The sequence below is a fragment of the Oncorhynchus keta genome, chromosome 29 (assembly GCF_023373465.1).
Source record: "Oncorhynchus keta strain PuntledgeMale-10-30-2019 chromosome 29, Oket_V2, whole genome shotgun sequence".
Taxonomy (NCBI): domain Eukaryota; kingdom Metazoa; phylum Chordata; class Actinopteri; order Salmoniformes; family Salmonidae; genus Oncorhynchus; species Oncorhynchus keta.
Window position 1 is genome coordinate 42,538,415 of NC_068449.1, and position 10,000 is coordinate 42,548,414.

General features: G+C 41.4%; 1 protein-coding gene across 2 annotated transcripts in view; it reads right to left on the bottom strand.

Moving 5' to 3' along the window:
- LOC118370746 (catenin alpha-2) overlaps positions 1-10,000 on the bottom strand; it is a 724,633-nt gene that overhangs the window by 483,355 nt on the left and 231,278 nt on the right. The window lies entirely within an intron of this gene.

Below are 10,000 nucleotides of genomic sequence, written 5' to 3' on the forward strand. Positions count from 1 at the left end.
GCAGCCGTCATACCGCTCAAGAAGGCGACACGTTCTGTCTCCTAGAGATTAACGTATTTTGGTTTTGAAAGAAATACAAATCTGAAAGAAATAAAATCTGAAATCAATTATTCTCTCTACTAATATTCAGACATTTCACATTCTTAAAATAAAGTGGTGATCCTAACTAACCTAAGACAGGACATTTTTAGTAGGATTAAATGTCAGGAATTGAGAAAAACAGAGTTTTAATGTATTTGGCTAAGGTGTATGTAAACTTCAGACTTCAACTGTATGTGACTTGTTTCAGGAAACTAAGCGTATGTCGCGGGTCACAGAACAGCCGTTTTTTTTTATCCAAATAAGATATTGGTCAAAAATGCCTTCTCGAACATGTGAACTTTCATATAACTTAATAATAAACTTGTATGCCATTTGTAAATACGAATACAATTGTGAAATTACGAGCCTAGTTGGTTTAGCCAAAGAAAAGTCAGCAACCTTACTGCTAGACATGATTGGCAGAGATAATAAGTGGGCTGGACATGCCGAGAGATGAGTTTGGATTGGTCTGTCATATAGCACACTTCTGTCTATTTGAGCTGGTCAGTGTGTCTAGGTAATCCTGTCTTACGCTACTTTTCTTTAATTTATTGTGTATTAAAACTTCATAAGTGTTGCTCTCCTCTTTCTGGAGGACTGAATTTTGAAAATCAGTGGAATTCAAGTATGATAGCTAATGAGATGGAGAAAACACTAGTCTCCGGATTACATCTTCAAACTAAGGGGAACCATGGCATCCGACAGGAGACACGTCCAACCATGAATGATGTAAGATAGTCTAGCTAGCTACCGAGATGCACAGCAGTCTAAGGCACTGCATCTCAGTGCTAGAGGCGTCACTACATATACCCTGTATCACAACAGGCCGTGATTGAGAGTCCCAAAGGGCGGCGCACAATTGGTCCAGCGTCGTCCGGGTTTGGCCGGTGTAGGCCGTCATTGTAAATATGAATTTGTTCTTAACTGACTTGCATAGTTAAATAACATCAACATATCCTTTATTTAACCTTTAAATAAAGGTTTCACATATTACACGTTTCTAATTTTGACAGAAAGAGCCATGAGTTGTGATTATACTTTATTCACTACCTAGCTAGCTAACGATAGCTGGCTGGCTCACTAGCTAACTTTACGTGTATGACCTTATTATTCGTATCTCAGAGCCATTTGCCTAATGTTAGCTAGCTAACATTGATTCTGATTGGTTAGCTACCTGCAGATTCGTACAGGGTAGTAACGTCACGAGTAGGGATTATGCTTCATTATTGACCTAGATAGCTAGCTAAACAAAATACTCCACTTTTCAAGTAACAATTTCAGGCGCGTTCGTAAATTGAGTCTGTTCATCTACTCTGATTTCAGAGCACTCTCGTGTACCAGAGAGCGCAGAATAACTGATGAATTGACGAACGCTCAACACCAGTTGAATACGGTCGGTATCAGTAAACAATGGCAAAAAAAGTGTAATTCAATTGTTGCCAGAAGCCCAGTTACAGTCACCAACGCACTGAATAACATGAAAACAACCTAACCAGCTCTGTTAATGTGAGGAAAATGGTCAGAGTGGGGTGTTCTATCATTATGTGTCTGGAAGTAGCTAGCAAGTTAGCCAGTTAGTTTGGGTGCTTGACTGCCGTGTTGAGGTTAGAACGTCCGGCTCAACCCTACTCATCGCCCAGAGCGTCCAGTGTGAGCTCTGAACGAGAAACGCTCTGAATTTACTAATGGACAACCAATTTACTAACGGACAGCACAGTTACAGTCACTAACGCTCTGGATAACATACCAGCCTAACCAGCTCTGCTAGGGCGAGTAATGTTCAGTGAGCTGTTGTCTCTCACTTAGATGTCTGGAAGTAGCTGACAAGTTAGCTTGGGTGCTTGACTGCTGTTAGTACATTCGGATCAACCCTTAAAGAGATGGGGGTGGGGCTAAAGCTTAAGAGGGTATGAATGATGGTGAATGGGTGTAGACAAATTAGGGCTCTCCAATAGTAGTACCAAAACATTCAAAGGACATTTTCTCAAAAGTGTATCAACTTTCAAATCAAAATGACTTTCCCATTGTCCCTCAACTGTAGTGTACGATGTACCACTTTGTAGCTTTGAGTCTGTACTTTTATCCAATGTAAAAAACACAATTTCAAATTTTGCTAAAAATTGCTAAGACCAATTTGAGTCGGACGGTCACATATGACCATTTGCTGGCTATTGACGTGACAAAGAAAGGAACATTTCTGGTTGATAACTAAACCCAACAACACAACAAATAGTCTGGAGGACATATCATAGCCTACACAAACAACCAAGGAGAAATGGCTGGACACAAATTGAAAAGGAAACTAGGGGGAAACTTGTCAACTTCTTTGCGCAGTGTGTCCATCCACAATGGCACCCTAAATGGCACCCTTTCCCCTACATAGTGCACTACTTTGACCATGGTCCATAGGGCTATGTTCAAAAGTAATGCACTATGTAGGGAATAGGGTGCCATTTGGGATGCATGCCCACACTGAGTGTCAGGACGTGTCAACCTCTTTACACTGAGTCGCAACAGGGCTTGTGTGTTTTGAACTGTAATCACCTCCACGCTGGGACAAAAAAAATGGCATGCTACAGAGACCACAGCCCAAAAGTACGAGCTACATGTTGAGAGGCGTGTGTGTGTTTGCGCGTGTATGCGTGGGAGTGTGTGTCTCGCCCACGCAGAGCCCGGACCTGTTGCTTATTTCACCCTCTCCTCCTCTTTCTCACATTTGTATTTCTCCTTTCTCTCCCTTTCCTCTCTTTCTTTACCAAGGTGTAATGGAATTCGCACCCCTGCCTTCCAGCCCACCCACGGACGACCATGTCGTACATCATTTAGACTGGGAGAGAACAGTGTGCTCTTTTTGCTGACTCATCCAGGGCTTCTGTGCTGTGCTTTACCGCCGCTACACACACACACACACACACACACACACAAACAGACACACACAAATGCATACACACAGGCACGCACAAACATCATACACACAAACACGTTTGCATGCACACACACACACACACACATGAAAAACACACACACACACACACACACACACACACACACACACACACACACACACACACACACACACACACACACACACACACACACACACACACACACACACACACACACACTCCCCCAGCCATAGACACAGCCTGATCTTTCCGATAGTGGCCTAGCTGCTATTTTTAGGGAGCCACAGAAAAGGACTGTGGAGTGCCGCGGCGGAAATTACAAGTTTATCTGTGATTTCCTCCCAGGATTATCAGTATGTTAGTCTTCTTGATTGTATGTTTTGCCTCTCTCTTTTTTCATTCGCTCTCTCGAGATAAGTCACTTGGACGATTACTACTTTGCCGGTCGATGTGTTAGTGAATAATGCTGTTTAACTGCAGACTACTCGATTCAGGTGGAAAATAGGGGTCCTTTCACTCCTGCCAAGCAGAAACAATACCATTAGTCAAGTTGCCTCTTATCAGCTCTTCTGCAACAGTTGGCTGGTAATATCTAGTAGAGATGCACAAGAGGAGGAAGGGGTAATATGTCTGTGCCTCCCTATCCTTGGCTAAATCCACGTACATACAAACATTGACAAATTGATACAGTTAAAGTCGGAAGTTTACATACCTTAGCCAAATACATTTAAACTCAGTTTTTCACAATTCCTGAGATGTAATCCTAGTAAACATTCCCTGTTTTCGGTCAGTAAGGATCACCACTATATTTTAAGAATGTGAAATGTCAGAATAATAGTAGAGAGAATGATTTATTTCAGCTTATATTTCTTTCATCACATTCCGTGGGTCAGAAGTTTACATACACTCAATTAGTATTTGGTAGCATTGCCGTTCAATTGTTTAACCTGTTAAGTCGACCCTCTACTTTTTCGAACATTCTGTTAAAAATCACGCAACATTTCAGCGCCCTGCTACTCAAGCCAGGAATATAGTATATGCATATGATTAGTATGTGTGGATAGAAAACACTCAGACGTTTATAAAACTGGTTAAATCACGGCTGTGACTATAACAGAACGTGCGTTTCATCGAAAAGTGCAGGAAAATCTGATCACTGAAAATAGAAATAAATATCCTTGCGCTACTTCCAGGAATTGTTCAAAGTGAACCGAATTAAATGAGGCCGAGGTTGCAGTGCCTACAGCTTCCACACGATGTCTAGAGTCTTGTCATTTGATTCAGCTTTGATTCTTGGTCTAACCGAATCAAGGGAATCGATCCCTCCGGTCTCCGACCGGATATTTTGGTCGAGCTCTCTCCAGACATTTTTTCGAGACGGACACCTATAGAATTGACATCGCCTCCTGATGAATTGTATCGCTTATTAACGTGTACTAATACCTAAAGTTGCATACAAATACAAAAGTATTTCGAAGTGTTTTGTGAAAGTTTATCGTCGACTTTTTGATTTTTTAAAAATGACGTTACGTTATGAAACGCTATTTTTTTCCGTTTATCACACAGTCTTCATAGATCGATATCTAGGCTATATATGGACCGATTTAATCGAAAAAAAGACCCAATAGTGATTATGGGACATCTAGGAGTGCCAACAAAGAAGATGGTCAAAGGTAATGAATGTTTTATATTTTATTTGTGCGGTTTGTGTAGCGACGACTATGCTAATTATATTGTTTACGTCCCCTGCGGGTCTTTTGGGGTGTTACATGCTATCAGATAATAGCTTCTCATGCTTTCGCCGAAAAGCATTTTAAAAATCTGACTTGTTGCCTGGATTCACAACGAGTGTAGCTTTAATTCAATACCCTGCATGTGTATTTTAATGAACGTTTGAGTTTTAACTAATACTATTAGCATTTAGCGTAGCGCATTTGCATTTCCAGAGCTCTAGATGGGACGCCTGCGTGCCAGGTAGGAGCAAGAGGTTAACTTGGGTCAAACGTTTTGGGTGGCCTTCCACAAGCTTCCCACAATAAGTTGGGTGAATTTTGGTCCATTCCCCCTGACAGAGCTGGTGTAACTGGCCTTAAACCTCTAGTGACACCCCATCCCGCATGAGGGAGCGTAATCATCGACTGACACTAATTAGCATAACGCAACAGACATAAATATTCCTAGAAAATATTCCTATTCATGAAAATCACAAGTGAAATATATTGAGACACAGCTTAGCCTTTTGTTAATCACCCTGTCATCTCAGACTTTCAAAATATGCTTTACAGCCAATGCTAGACAAGCATTTGTGTAAGTTTATCGATAGCCTAGCGTAGCATTTTGTCCAGCTAGCAGCAGGTAACTTGGTCATGGAAATCAGAAAAGCAATCAAATTAAATCGTTTAATTTGGATGAGCTTTGGATGTTTTCACTCACGAGACTCCCAGTTAGATAGAAAATGTTTTTTTCAAAAATATTTTTTTTGTAGGCGAAATAGCTACCAAGGATGAACCAGACTTGTGGAGGTCAGAAGCTTCTGAAGCCATGACATCATTTTCTGGAATTTTCCCAGCTGTTTAAAGGCACAGTCAATTTAGTGTATGTAAACTTCTGACCCACTGGAATTGTGATAAATTAAATAATCTGTAAACAATTGTTGTAAATATTTCTGGTGTCATGCACAAAGTAGATGTCCGAACCAACTTGCCAAAACTATAGTTTGTTAACAAGAAATTTGTGATGTTGTTGAAAAACGAGTTTTAATGACTTCAACCTAAGTGTATGTAAACTTCCAACTAAGTGTATGTAAACTATATATTGTTCTTCTAAATTGCAATTGCATGATAATTGGTGGCGGACGTGGATGGCGTGCATTCTGCAACATGTACTCTTGTGGTTCCAAAAGGGATATTTGGCTGTCCCGATAGGAGAACCCTTTCTGGTACCAGATTGAACCCATTTTGGTTCCAGATGGAACTCTTTTGGGGAAAGGGTTCTACATGGAACCCAAAAGGGTTCTACCTGGAACCAAAACCATTTTCAAAGGGTTCCCCTATGGAGACAGCCGAAGAACCCGTTCAGGTTCTAGATAGCATATTTTTTTCTAAAAGTGTACCTGTACTAAGGCTCAAAGTGACATATGCTTACACAAAAAAATGGTAAATGAAATTAATAAAAAGCAGCCAGCATTGCTATTTGGCAAAGAGATGTAGGCACAGGAGATTAGATGGGACCATAGAGACTGGGACACCTTGATTTCAGAAGACAGAAGGGAGTACAGCAAAGCCACAATACCCTGGAGGGGATCTCACTAAGGAAATAACATGGTCCACACACAGTTGTGACGAGTGCACAAGGGACATCTCGAGAGCATCTTGGAGGAAAAGTCTCTTTAGATCCTGGGGAGGGGGAGAGAAGATGATATGTTCTTTACAAGATGGAAGGTAAAATTCCCCTGAGGAATCGACTTTGCTGTTATTCTACTCAGCATCTTTTTTTCACTGGTGTCAGTTTGTTGTGATTGGGAAATTGTTGGGGGGCCCCTGCCATGGTGGGGAGAGAGACATTTGAGAGGGGTTCTCTGGTGGGAGGGGGATGCAGCATACAGTTTTGACAAAGGCCATAGCAGGGCCCTTTAACAATGACTGGGAGAGGAATGAGTTGACGGTTGAATCCATTCTCCCATAGAGCACCTCTCTAGTGTCAAATTTAGTCCTCGTTCGCAGCTTTCATCAACCCTCTCCCTCAATGTCAGCTGGGAAGACAAAAGAGTACAACAGATGGTGGACTTCAGGAAATGGTGTAGGGGCGTTTTATCTTTGGAACCATGCAGTATGCAAAAAGCGTTAAACAAATCAAAATATATATTATATTTGAGATTCTTCAAATAACATTTGCCTGAACACGTTCTCTCAACCAGTTTCATGTGATAGTTACTTTTCAATTAACATCAGAATGTTATTTTTGTATAATACTTGTGTTGCTGACAAGGAAGTTGCAGTTATCTGTTCCAAGGTATGAACAGCTCAAGATAAGCTAAGTTGCATGACATGGGTTCTGGGAAGGTGATGGCGCAGAGAAAAGTTTTAGGGAGTTAGGTCAAAGTGTCATCATGTTATATTTTGCTCCACTGTGTCTGTGTGCCAGTCACTCCCTACTTTTCCCATCGGGGAAAGGAGGATGGCAGTGTCTGGAATCATTCTATGCTCCCTCTAATGTTGTCCCTATCTTAACCTATAGCAATCATTCTCCTCTCCGTGAGTTTGTCCAGGATTGGTTGTGTTTAGAATTGGTTGTATCTAAATGACAATTTGATATATGCCTGTTGATATGGAGGGTTGGTTTATGGTTTCGGGGTTTGAGTAAGGAGACAAAGCTGAACGATGTATTATGTCTATGCTGTCTGACTATGTGTGTTCTTTGCTGTTAAAGGAGCTCAGCTGCAATGTGTAAGGGGCTCTCAGAGAATTCATTGATAGACACTGAACTGATCTGAGAGTCACAGGGTTGTGATAAAGCTCATATAATTAAAGATGGACTTTGATAACTAACTCTGACTTGTGTTGTGGTTTGCGCTCATGATTTGGTAAATAGAGGACATTTCCACGACAGTGCAGTCACAGAATGAATGAAACTGGCTCTCATGAGGACCGCCACACGAATGGATGACCCAGAGTTACCTCTGCTGCAGAGTATAAGGTCATTAGAGTTACCAGCCTCAGAAATTTTAGGCAAATAAATGCTTCACAGAGTTCAAGTAACAGACACATCTCAACATCAACTGTTCCGAGGAGACTGTGTGAATGAGAACATCATGGTTGAATTTCTGCAAAGAAACCACTACTAAAGGACACCAATAAGAAACACGGGCCAAGAAACACGAGCGATGGACATTAGACCGGTGGAAATCTGTCCTTTGGTCTGGAGTGCAAATTGGAGATTTTTGGTTCCAACCGCCGTGTCTTTGTGAGACGCGGAGTAGATAAACAGATGATAACTGAATGTGTATTTCCCACCATGAAGCATGGAGGAGGTGTTATGGTGTGGGGGTGCTTTGCTGGTGACACTGCAGCGATACACCATACACCAGCTATTAGAAGAATATCAAATATCAAATATATTTTGACTTGTTTAACACTTTTTTGGTTACTACATGATTCCATATGTGTTATTTCATAGTTTTAATGTCTTCACTATTATTCTACAATGTAGAAAATAGTAAAGATGAAGAAAAATCCTTGAATGAGTAGGTGTTCTAAAACGTTTGACCGTTTGAGTAAGAGGTGATCAGGAGTAAAGAAATCACATTGTAATACGTTGAATAAAAGACAGAAAGGTTAAAAAAAAGGACGTTGGTGCTTTTGCAAAGGCGGTAGATGATAAAATATGGCCTAAGTGAGTGTGTAAGTATGTCAGCCCTAGTCTCATATTTCCCCTCTTGCCACTGTCCATCACATCAGAATCCAGGCAGTGCTAATGTCACCTCTGACAATTTGCTGGGTCCTACTTCGACCCCACTTTGGGCCATTGAGAACGTCATCTATGTCACATGTGCTCACCAAAACACTGAGCACTGACATTTTCGGGAGCCCTTGAACAGTTCCCCACTAGTACTTGGACAAAATGTGGCAAAAATTGACCCTTCCATTGCTTCGCCCTCCAGGTTCTCAATCACCCATGAATAGAGGCTGGTTAGACAACGACCACAACATGGGCACGCTAATGCTTCAGGGAGAGCCTTCAAGCTTTTCCAAGGCGTACGTGGGAGAAAATCTTGATAAAAGCTTGACTCGTCCACTCTCTGAATGCTTGGCCCGCCGGGTCCAAACCCACCCACCCACGCATTGTACGGGGCTGGTTGGATAATGAGTGAAACGCCCTGTGACAAAACGAGCCGTGGGCCACCACCACCCAACGGGAGAGTGTTAGTCAAATTGTCCTCCCTATCTGATTGATTACGCTAATGAAGGTTGCCCGCCTGGCTCGCTCAGGGTCACTATTTGCCTACTGTCTCACGATGGCACCAATGGTGGAGTTGGTTGTCATGGAATCTGAGCTTCTGCGAACCAAGTCATATTTTGTTTATTCTCCATGAATCAAATCACATCAAATCAACATTTTATTGGGTCACATACACATGGTTAGCAGATGTTATTGCGAGTGTAGAAAAATGCTTGTGCTTCTAGTTCCCGACAGTGCAGCAATATCTAACACGTAATCACAACACCTACCTAATACACACAAATCTAAGTAATGGAATGGAATAAGAATATATACATATATATATAGAGTTGAAGTCTGAAGTTTACATACACCTTAACCAAATACATTTAAACTCAGTTTTTCACAAGTCCTGAGATTTAAGCCTAGTATTCCCTGTATTAGGGCAGTTAGGATCATCACTTTATTTTAAGAATGTGAAATGTCAGAATAACAGTAGAAAGAATCATTTATTTCAGATTTTATTTCTTTCATCACATTCCCAGTGGGTCAGAAGTTTACATACACTCAATTAGTATTTGGTAGCACTGCCTTTAAATTGTTTAACTTGGGTCAAACGTTTAGGGAAGCCTTCCACAAGCTTCCCACAACAAGTTGGGTAAATTTTGGCCCATTCCTCCTGACAGAGCTGGTGACACTGAGTCAGGTTTGTAGGCTTGGGGTCATTGTCCATTTGGAAGACCCATTTGGAAGACACATTTGCGACCAAGCTATAACTTCCTGACTGATGTCTTGAGATGTTGCTTCAATATCCACATCATTTTTCTTCCTCATGATGCCATCTATATTGGCAAGTGCAGCTGTCACTCCTACAGCAAAGCACCCCCACAACATGATGCTACCACCCCTGTCCTTCACGGCTGGGATGGTGTTCTTTGGCTTGAAAGCCTACCCCTTTTTCATCCAAACATAAAGATGGTCATTATGACCAAACATTTCAATTTTTACATGTGACATGAGTAATGCTAGATATGTAAACATTATTAAAGTGACCGTTCATTTCAAGTCTGTATGTT